This window comes from Dermacentor andersoni, chromosome 3, assembly GCF_023375885.2.
Source record: "Dermacentor andersoni chromosome 3, qqDerAnde1_hic_scaffold, whole genome shotgun sequence".
In the NCBI taxonomy this organism is placed as follows: Eukaryota; Metazoa; Arthropoda; class Arachnida; order Ixodida; family Ixodidae; genus Dermacentor; species Dermacentor andersoni.
This window is the reverse complement of record NC_092816.1, coordinates 181243393-181255571: the sequence shown is the minus strand read 5'-3', so window position 1 is coordinate 181255571 and position 12179 is coordinate 181243393.

Here is a 12179-nt window from a genome sequence, read left to right as displayed (position 1 = left end):
AAATATTTTGCATAGTGTTCACCTAACTTCGACTCTTTCGTGGTCAACGCACATTGCATACATATGCGCCATTGCTTCGAGATCATTAGGGTATATAAGACGCAAGTTGCGTAATTCTACTAAATATTTTCGTTAACTAGCCTAAACATTTGTTCGACCTGAGCTTGAATACGTCGTTTCCATCTGGCCTCCCCATCAGAAATACTTAACCGAAAAACTCGTATCTATTAAGAATAAGCCTGCGCGCTTTATTTCACGTTGTTATGACTATAACAAAAGCATAACACAAATTAACCTCGACCTCTAGCTATAGCCCTTGCATGATCGCCGTGATATAGCCCTACAATTATTATAATATAAATATGTCCATAATACAGCGCCATCAGCTCTGCCTCTTGAAACTCCTCATTACAGGGCACACCGGCTGTACAATCAGTTCAATTTCATGCGCAACTACGGAACCAATAATTCAGTTAACTACTCCGCTCTTCCAAGAGACAACCGCCTTTGGAACAGGCTTCCTAACGCCATCGCTTATGAGAGTTACCAGGAAAATTTCCGGCATCTTCTAACAACGCATTTTTCAAACTCTACATAACCTAATGTGTTATTTTTTCTTGAGTTTCCCGTTATTATTGTGCTCCCATCCCTTAAATACTGTTTTGTTATAGCCAAACATGTCGCGCTCGCTCTGTAATTTTATTTGTTGTATTTTATTTTGTGAAAGTTTTTTGTTCTCTGACTTGTCGCGTTCAAAAGCAGGCTGTTTGTCCTTCGTACAATTTTAACACCACATTACTGTATATTAGCGCACTTTTTACACCGTATTTTTGTATATTTATGCAGATATGCATTCTAGTAATTGTACAATCTTTGAGTGTACTCTACCCCCCTACACAATGCCTCAAGGGGCCTTTAAGGTATCTTTAAGCGATATAAATAAATAAATAAATAAATAAATAAATAAATAAATAAATAAATAAATAAATAAATAAATGCAGTATTGTAGAGAAACGTAGTTCTGCGCATTACATATGTCAATTACATATTAAAAGTAGTACAACTCCTAAATAAATAATTTTTTAACCAACCTGGAAACGCGTACATAACTTCCTAAATAACAGTTATACATGTTTATTTTTTTCCTAATGTTCAGTTACAAAATTATTCTTTACCCTCCACCCCTGTTCCCAGACCAGACCATAATCGTGGCATCTAGGTCACTCGCCCTCAGCTGGTGACCGCAATTATCTGATAAACAAGCTAGTATGTAACCACGAAAGTATTCTATGAGAGAGTATTCTGCTGTCGCGGAAGATGAGCAGAGAGCCGAACGAATATAATTCTGCTTTTAACTTCCCGGATGCCCAACATCATGCGGTGCACTCACGGCTGACAATGGGACACATCATAACCCAAAAATAAGCGGCACGCGCTGTTTCGGCAACTCTGTGCTTCGAAATCGCTGTGTTTACACAAATGTAAAATTGGGCTTATCAGGTTGCGCATCAAGTGGTGTACTGTGAACGAAAGTGGCAGTGAGCTCTTGATTGGCAACTACGCTGGACTTGTCACTCTACTTCCAGGAGTGCAAACGCCGGTGTTAATTAAAATGTAACGCGTGACTCTCTGGAATTTATTCCTGTCGTTTCATTTTCTCTGTTATGTCAAATGTCACAATGTAAAGTAGATGATTCCGGGCAACCATGGTAAATTTTAGTTCAACCATACACGTATTTCTGATTCATTTACGGGTAGATTAAGCCAAGCATAAAGCAGTCAAAGTGTTTTTGCAAAACAGGACGTCTTTCCTGTATGCTGGCATGTGTGCTAGTTTTTGCACGCATAAATATAGCCACATTAGGGGAGAACAAGATCGAGGAAATTGAAGGACATTCCCTTGTCGCAACTCAACGTCGGCTGTTCAGAAGGTAAGATTATCACAACGGGATTACAAGTAAGCCTTAGAGAGGCGTCATCGTAATTAACATAGTTATACAAGAATAGCGAAACGCTTATATGATATTGCTTTTCTATGCTATAGGAAACCTCATATGTCAGCGTTGTGTGGTTCAAAGCACGGCTAATTGTCCGGTCAAATTATTAGTTTGAATTTCGCACAGGAACTTATGGAACAATACAACGATAAGATATATAAGGCAGAAATTTCTTATCAGGAACATTTGCTTCGGAGTTAACTGGGAATTTCTTTTCTTTCTTTGTTAAATGAGTTTGTATCACAAATTTTGAGCTCTTAAATGCAAGTATTTTTTGTGGTAAGTACTTTAGAGCCGAGCATCGTGTTGCAGCAAAGTTTTTATGCCGATAAGAGCCTTTTTGAAAATTGTCTAATAGACATACTGCGTGGCAAGCTTACCTCTGTGATGAATTATGGCTAATTCATCGTACGAGAACTCTCCAGTTCAGTTACATCAGCAGTACATCATCGAAAATGTCTTTGTAGAATAAAAACCAAATTCTTTTATGTGTTATGCATCGAAGACATGGAATGTGGAGGAGTTATAGCCAATGAATTACTAATATCAGATGAAGGGTCACATGGAGGACCCAGTACTTTGAACCTTTATTGTACCAAATATTGGCGCAATATTCCCGGTTTTCATTTGTACTCGAAAACTTGTTTTCCCTTTCTTCAGTGAATATATTTTTGATGAACTTTCAGTTGCTTTTTCCGATAGGTTCTTTGTTACGTTCAGTCTGCCGCAACATTTTTTTGAAAGGGGAGCCATCTTTGCCTTTTCCTTCGACTTTTACACTGCTTCTGCTGCAGCTTTTGCCTAGCACGTCGCGTCAGGGTTCGCTTGAGAACGTGTGTGATGTACATGAGCAGGGGCACGGGAAACAGTTCCATGAGACCTAGTCAGATTTTTGGATGTCGCCACGATGGCCTCTGTACGGCTGTGATACCGTGTGAGCCCCCCGACCCCCCCCCCCCCAAAAAAAAAAAGCATTGCAGAAGGTGCATCGCTCACTTTTGTACTCGTACGCAAGAGCCGAATGAAAACATACACATAATAGTAAACAAGAGTTAGAGAGGATACAGGGCATCGGTAAGGTCCATGCCGTCGCGAAATCGCTGAGTAACAATGTTGCCCCTCTTTGCTCGTGACAGTTTTCATTCAAAGAAGGATCGCTGAAGAGGGGAAAACCGCCGTGAGAAAGCATGGCTTGTTTTGTTTGGCATAATACAGAAAAGGAGACTACTTCACATAGCTAAAGTTGTGGACAAACAACAACAAAAAACAAATAAATTCAAGGTACGTACGGCACACTTCTACTATTCCTGTAGAATAAACACCTTGAAGGGGCAGCGCAAAAAAACGACGACAGAAGGCAGGAACACACAGGACAGCTCTGTCCTGCGTGTTCCTGCCTTCTGTCGTCGTTTTTTTGCGCTGCCCCTTCAAGATGTTCAACCAGTACCAACTCGCCCAAATGTCGATCCTTCTACAGAATAAACACCATGCAAGTTTGTCCTTCTGCTACAACTGACGCAGGATGTGACGACGTAAAGCCGCATTAGAGCACCGCAGTGTCAAGACAATACGCAAGCAGCTGTCCCGCAAACTGACACTGAAGCCACGATGCAAAGAGCCATGTGAGGTAATGCCTGCAAACCTTCCCGCAGGCTACGAACAATGGCGCACAGCAACGCCTAAAGCAAGCACGTCTGACTGTGTTTTCTATCTACTACGTTGACAAAAAGAAGTGGTGTACGCACGGTAACCTTTAACATCACCTCACAAGTATCTCATGCCGCCAACATTACCGCCAAATATCGTCAATCAGCGCAAACACCACAAAACGAGTATGGAAACAAGGAAGGAAAGGTAGAGAGGTCAACACCGCAAAACGAGTAAGGAAACAAGGAAGGAAAGGTAGGAAGGTCAACCAGGTGCACATCTTGTTTGCTTCCCTACACGGACGAAGGTGTTTTAGGGAAGAAATGGAATGAAAGTAGTATCAGTGTACATATGTGCGGTTGTCGATTACTTCACGCCTATATTCGGTCACTGAAGCCAATCACTTTCATGAGCCGTACCAATGCCCGCGACGTTTTGTAAGCCTGCGCCGCATTAGACCATGGTCCAAGGATCTTTTTTCTCTACAAATGACCTGGTGTTTAATCGCTTTATCGCACTTCGAATAACGTCGCGCTCGATGTCGTAGAGATTACAAAAACCCAACACGTGCTCGATTGTCTCTTTGCAGTTGCATGAGGCACAGTGAAGTGTGTCGCACATTCCAATAATGAGTAGGCTTTCGTAAAATCCACCCCTAACCAGAGGCGGTGCAGTAAAGTTGAGCCACGGCGTCAGAACTGCGGTGCAATCTGCAAATTCAGTGTAGGATCCAGCCGGTGGAGACGGTAGTTGGTGAAAATCTGGGTATTCCACGAAGTTTCAGCCTTGGTTTGAGCAGTAAACTAAGACTCCTCGCAGCGTCTGTCCTTGATAAGGATATTGAAAATGTCAGGCTTTTATTATGTGCTGACCGAGCGGCATCCTCATCAAGGTCATTCCACAGTGCCCCAGAAAGCTATTGGAAGATGAATTGGAAGATAATGTCATGTCCGTTTATGATGGGTTGACGGAGAACCTCTCTAGTCTCAAACACGAGTTCTGCATGCTTCGTAATACAGACTGCCTACTCTGAAGGGCTGCCCTGGAATGGCAAAAAAAAAAAAAAAGAAACTATTCGCGTACGCTTGGCTTCCATATATTCCCACTCTGCGTGGGATCTCGTCATATTTTTTTTTGTGACCATCTTTCCCACTAATTTTGTTGAACCTCACACAAGCTGTACAAATGCACATCTTTCTCTTCAACACTGTAGTTTGCAACCAAGAGAAAGAATAACAATGTTTTGGGCGCGTAGTCTGTAGCAAAGCTACAACGCCGTACGGTGATGCCACTATGCAGGAATTACCATGGTACATTTGATATTCGAGAACGAATAGAATTACTGTTTATTTGTACCATTATGTGGGTACAGGGCTCTATCGAATGATGCACGAATATTACACAGAACGCAGTCCCCCCTTCTACCCTATGTTAACATATGTTCACCAGCTGCCAATTTGTTACTAACAGGAGTTACAGTACGAAGACTGTATGAACCAGCATAAGGGCTCAACCGATGCACTCGTGTGTTTTCTCACTTCCCGCTACTGGTTCTCGATGAAGCGACAAATAAAACGGGCACAAATAAGAAAAAAAGAGAAACATTTCTTGAATGGCGCCATTTTTTGGCGCATTGACCTCACCACGTTCCTTACTTGGGAACCGACGTGAAGTTGGTGCTGTGTGTCGATCGCAGTCTTAGCTCGGTTATCATTTTGCTTTCACTGACGCTTCTTGGCTAAAACTTATTTCCAGAGAAAATTGTGTATCACCCACTTTTTCAGATTTTCGATTCAAACGAAAAGCTCAAAATACCCCAAATTTGGGTGTCGGTGTGCGCATATTCCCTATTTAGAACATAAATTTGGTAGTCGTGGCCGCCGAATCCGTATTTGATAGAAAAAAATTACTATTCATAATTGGTTAACGTTTAGTTTTGTTCAAATGTAAAAGGAAGATGTATAGGAGTCTAAGGGACAACGATCTGCGCAAGCAGTTATTGTTTCAAATGATTCTGCTGCGGTCGCACTGCGGTTCAAACGCATGAAGCAAGTATTTTCTATATTTTACTGTCAAGAAGAATGGATTGCACTTACAGAGCCTACAGATAACCTCAATCTACAGAAATGAATTTACCGTTAAACGCGTCTGACAATGCTTGGGTGCTTTAGAACATATTATGGGCAGCAGTACATCATTCCATCTGCACCTTTATTTGGTGTCGTGCGTTTCCATTCTTTCATTGCCGACACGGCGAGCCAGATACTGTTAGCTTTCAGTTTCGAATTGTAAGCTAGCCAGTTGACTGTAAATTCATTCGCGAACGCTATTGCATACATCAAGTACCCTTCATAAGTTTTTTTTCTCTAGAATACGGGATCTACGGAACTTCTTTCACTTTCTTTAGAAATAAGAGTATTCATTATGCCGTTAGGTATGCGAAGGTCGTTTTTTATATTACTCTTATACGATATAGAAGTACTGAGTGTTAGGCGTGTTGGTAATCTATACTCAAGGAAGAGTGACGAAAACGAACAGGGGCGAGAAAGAAAACAACGTATACTGCTCTGGTTCACGTTTTCTTTCTCGTCCTTGGTCGTTCGCGCCATTACTCCTTGTCTCTTATTCGATAAGATTCGGAAGTATCGTTATTGGAATATCCCTTTCATTCATTTGGCGTTGAATCTCTATGGCGCAATTATTTTACTGTGTGCTTATTGGCTTCCTAAACAGGCGACTACCAGCAAGAAATTGAAGCAATTGTTTCGTCTACCTTGAGTTCCGTAAAGCGTAATTTTACTGAGAAAAGAACCCAGCGTCCAAGACACACAAATGCTATAGATCCCTCAAATGTCTGTTGCTATGCCAAATAAATGTTTACAGAAAAGTTAAAACAAGATGCACGTGGAATTGAAAAACCTGTTCAAAACTGACTCCTTGTTTTATTTATTTATCTTTTATGTTCTCTTAAGTGTTTACAGAGTTACAGTCATGCAGCTGAAGGTAGTACTCGTCGGTTTGGCCATTCTTGGTCTGATCCAGGCAGGTAAGTAGGGAGTAGAAGTCACTAAAGCATAGCTTGAATAAGCAGGAGTCGCCGTAATGCGCACCTATTATTAACATAATATTCCTTATGATTAACCTCTATTACAAGCAGCACCACAGAAAGAAAATGTAGCAGCGTCACAAAACATATGTTAGATTTTAAGGAGAAACACGTGGACGGACTAAAAGCTTACATGCTGTTTCCTACGACTGAAAAACACGTCGCGATGGGCTCATCATTGCGTACTCAGTGAAACGCACACGAGAGCACTCAGCCTGCTCGTACTCACGTACCATCACATGTGATGTGGTAGAAGAGCAGCGTGACATGCTCCTTTTTACTATGACTCGGCTTTCAGCATAGTTTTGTTTACACGCACGGAAGTACCATCACTAAGAGAATGTTTTAGCACGAGGTCTCACATCCAAAAACATAGAAAATGAGAATTATTTTTCTTGGCAAATACAGTACCGAATTCGGTGGGGTTTGTTACCCTCAAAAGAAAAAATCACCGCACAAGCATTCCGTACAGATGATTAACCAGCGAAGCTGAAACGTGCGGTGCCGCTGTTTATCACGGGGTTCTTGACGGTTCATTAAACAACGGCTTGGTAGGCTGCCTGATCCTCGGCAGGCAGTTGTGCTAGCGCTCGGCTGCACGAGCCTGTTCTTGTGCCCAGGCCACGTGGGCGAGCTCGTTCCAAGTTCTGCTCGCGGCATTGCTAATCGGCATTGCCGACCATACGCACTCCTCAAGAGTACGTATGACGCGTGGCCTACCCATTTCGGAGCCGGAGAGAAACTGCTGTGCGCACGCTCTGCTGTGAGGGAGAGCAAGGACGGCACTACTCGCGCAGGCAATCTCGCGTGCCCCCCCCCCCCCCCTTTTATTTTCGCGCATGCGCATCTGGTTGCGTCGGAGCAGTTTTCGGCGTCCAGCCGACAGAAGCACGGACGGACGAATCGGCTAGGCATATACAGCTTCGCTGTAAAAGCTTAAATTTAGTAAAATTAAGAACGGTGTAAGATTGGGCTTGTTGGTCGAACATCCTTTAATGTCTCATTAAGAGGAAGCTTTAGCTCGGGCCCAACTCCGACGCGGCCTATTCAAATACATGTAAAAATGCAAAAACGTTTTTCTGAGACAACCCCTGAACCGATTTTAATGAAATTTGTTGCATTTGAGAGAGAAAGTTAAATTCTAGTGACTGTTGGAAGCGGAATTTTGATTTAGGGCTTGAATTTTGTAAAAGGATTTTCAAAAATTCAGACGCATGAAAAAAATAGAAGCACGAAGTTTACGAACTAATAGCTCTGCATCAATAACAGATATCGCGATTCTGTAAACGGCATGCATTAGACCATTCAAAGCGGCCAAATTTGATATGTCAGTTTACATCTTACGTGAATGCGTTACGTTGTTTACGAGGGTTCTGCAAAGGTTGTAATTACACATTACTTCATTTTTTGAGGTTCATGTGTAACATATCAATTTTGTCCGCTTTGGATGTGCTATCAGGTACAATTCACAGAATTGCGATATCACTTTTTCTTGCTGAGTTACGGAGTTGTAAACTTTATAGTTTCGTTTTCTGAAAATTTGCGATTTTTGCCTAATTTTTATAAAAAGTTGATGACCTAAATCGAAAATTAGAAACCAACAGTCACTAGATTTTAAGTTTTTCTTTTAAATGCAGCAAACCCCGTCAAAATTGGTGCAGTGGTTGCCGAGAAAAACGAATTCTCCTTTTACATGTATTTAGATAGGAGCACCCGAGCTAAAGCTTCCTCTTAACAGCGCAAGACACCAGAGGGCACAGAAGACCGAGCAGAGCTCTTGCATCCAGTATTTTGGTTTCGCTTAAGAAAGGATCGCTATATATATATATATATATATATATATATATATATATATATATATATTGTCGCAAAGAAACACGGAACCCATGCGCAGAACACAGCCAAAAAACACAAACAAACCCTCAATGTAGTGACAGCTCAAGGTATCCTATCTTGTCACAGAAAGCAACAGATGGGTACTGACGCAACCATGCTTTCAACTTAGAAATTTTCCCGCTGAAGAATAACTCTACGCCGTCTAGCGGGCCGAGGGAGCCATTAGAGCTCAAGGGCTCGTGGCCAACGCCTAGGCGGGGATATTCGCACAATCCCCGAATTACTCGCCGGAGCTTCCAACCAAGTTATTATTCTTTACTTCAAATATCTCGCGCGTGACACGATCTCTGTGTTTTGCCATCATACTGCACTCTGTGAATATTGAGCTGTGTTCACAAGTGCTGCTCCAGGGAGAAATCCATCCCCCTTTTTTGCGCGGCCTACATTTCTCACGTGTTCTTTCAGCCTTTCATTTAGGCATCGGCCTGTCTGTCCGATGCAATATTTACCACACGACGGGAGAATCTGATATAGCACGTTATTTTCCAAAAATAAGATAAACTGATGGAAGTCAGCGCTCTGTTGCCTCTTCTGTCCGCTATACTGTCCTCGCGCTGTAAATCCAACTTTTTATATTAAACTTAGTGAGTGTCGAAAGCCGATAGTTTTATTGAGGCCATCGAGATTAATAGAAAAACAGGTTGTAAAATTTAGAAACAGAAGTTATTAGGTTCCCATCGCTAACTATGGAATTATAAATGATGCAAAAATTCTGCATTATTCATGAAAGCGGATATTTTTGGCATAGTATACAGCACTCCAAAAATTTTCACGACTTTCTGGCGAGACATTATGCAAAACCATTGTAAACATTCAAACAAATTCAGGTGAGCTGTCAGTTAATTATAACAAATTGGTCACATTTAAATATTCTAAGGGATGCAGTTTTCGAAACTGCGATATATGTTTTTGGTGTATGAGTTACGGATTTTAAGCTTCGTGTTGGTATTTTTTTTTTCAAGTTTCCCGATTTGGGCATTTTTTTATTTTTAGACTTATGCCTTAAATTAAAAGTCCGCTTGCTACACTCACTAGATTGGCGCACGGAATGCGCGACGCCGTCGAGAAACGAGAGATTCTGACAGGCCTGTTTCACAACAAATTTCGATAATACCATCCCCTCCAATTGCAGTAAATCAAGTTTAAACGCATGTGTGATTCTTTTTCCACGTTGTTTGCCCATTAACAACGGAGACAGAATGAGAACTCTTTTTAATCATTTTTTTATTGTATGAGACCACGTTGATCGAGTATGGCAACAATAACTGCGAGGCGGCTCTGCGTGCGACTGTGTACGCATCTTTTTCGCTCTGTGTAGGCGCGCCAGCGAACAATCGGAGTTGTGCCGGAATTCCTGACGTTGCCGCTCAAATTTCGCCGTGAAAGATCGATCTATGTAGCCCGGTCTTGATTGCATCTCAAACGTTTTTCTCCTGTACTGCAAAAGCGCGAGAAACATTACCGAGGCGTCATAGACCGCGGCAATGTGTACTTTATGCTTGTTGTTGTTCTAATTGACCATACACACATACACTTGCGGAGTCATATTGTATTGTGAATTCTCCGGCGGGTGCCAATCTGCCCTTTATTTCAGGGAGCGAAGCCTCACCTGTCACCCCGTCAATGAAGACAGGACCAGGGCTGATTCCGTGACCGCTAATCGCGCAGACCAGAACAGCGAGGAGAAAGCGCGCATTGGAGCGGCGTGTATGGCATCCCTCTGCGGATAGCCACGCAGAGACTCGTGCAAGAAAAATGCGAATGCTTCGAAAAGAGTTGAGAGGAATTCCAAGCACCTCAGTGTAGTGAAGGGCCTCGAGTAGTCACGGATGGCTTTTTGACATGTTCGCTCAATAAAATGAAGTAAAATATTTGAATTACTGTCGTATCTCAGACCTGTAAATGGGGGCCTGCTAAATGCTGTTATTTACATGTAATCCTTGGCTTTCTTTACTCAATGTCTTTTCGTAATTACATGAACAACACTGCTCAACCGCGCCGTTTTCGTTACCGCACAATTTGCGCGGTGAAACTTTCAGAATAAACACCAGAGAAAACTTCATTAAATTGTTCGCTTTCCTTGGCAGTTGCCGTGAGAGATGTTCTGGGTGTACGCATGGAGAAATGTCGCCTCATTCATATTTTTCATTTTGCCGAATATATAAGTATATGAAGCAGCAATCTAAGAAATTCGGTACTGCTGCAAGTTAAAATAGCTGTTGTGTGGATTCTTGTGGCAAAATCGCCTTAACAATTAACGCCCCTGGTACCGCAGCTCATGCGCAGCGCTTACCCATTTCGACAATTTTCTCTGCATATACGGGATCGTCAAGATGTTCCAAAACGCGCTAGTGATGAAGAAAAGCTGCAATGTTGTCATCTTCCGATTCATCGCCACTACCAACTTCGAATACAAAATTTGTTCTATTGTGGTGCATTTTGTAACGTTTGTATGAACTCTTCCAATCTGTCACTGGAAATACGAATAGTACATAGATAAATGTAAAATGATGGCACTGTCGGCTCACCGAGATGAGGTTTCCCTAGTGAAAGCTGTCGCATGCACTGCGAAAACTCGTTATGTTTTCCAAAGAGAGCTTTTGAAAATTTTATGGCGTTCATATCGAATTCATGCAGATGGCATAATAATGTTAAACATAGAGAATTATTAAAATGGCTTACGGAACGTTTCAATAGCGTTTAGTTACTGCACATCACTAGCTAGACCATTCAAAGTATGTAATATTGGCCACATATATGTTAGGAACACGGATCAGAAAGAAAAAGCGCACTGAAGACCAAGGTGTGCCGTCAGGCTGAAGAACAATTGTGAGGAATCAAAAAGTTATCCAGGAACTCCACTGGAGTCGTTTAAGCATGCGTGAGCAGTGTGCCACTTGCTCATCGCGAGGCAGCCCTCCGTCATCATCATATCAAACTTGATAAGACCTGTATCAACCTTTATTGGCAGTTATCAATCTTGTTAAACTCGATCCAACGATTATCACTCCTTATTGTTTGTTATCAACCATATTGGACTCTATCCGGCCCTTGCGGCGATCGATACGATTCCTATCAATGATTATCTGTCCTTATAAACCCTTATCAGTCCTTACAAAACTGATCAGACGTGCTCCGACCATTGTAAGCCTTTATCGCTCTTTACCACCCTATCCATCCGCGTCGAACTTTTGTCAACCGTGATGAAACACATATAAGCCCTTGTGATATTGCCACATGGTGTGGCACAGCAAGGGGACTGAAGAGAACGAGGTTCGTCTCGGCATCGCGTGTCAACGGTTAGGTTTCGTGAAGCACAAACGCCTGCATCCCCATTCAGCGTGTATACTTCGGCAGGGTATACGCGACAATTTGGTGGAGCTTGCTGGGTACACCCAACTTATGCAGGAGACCCCACTGGGCAGCAAGAACCTCGCACAATTGGAGTTGACTCCAGTTCACCGCAAACGCCGGCGAATACCAGGCCTCGCCCCAGAATTTGGAAACCTCCAGGATAAAGTGATGACTACGAC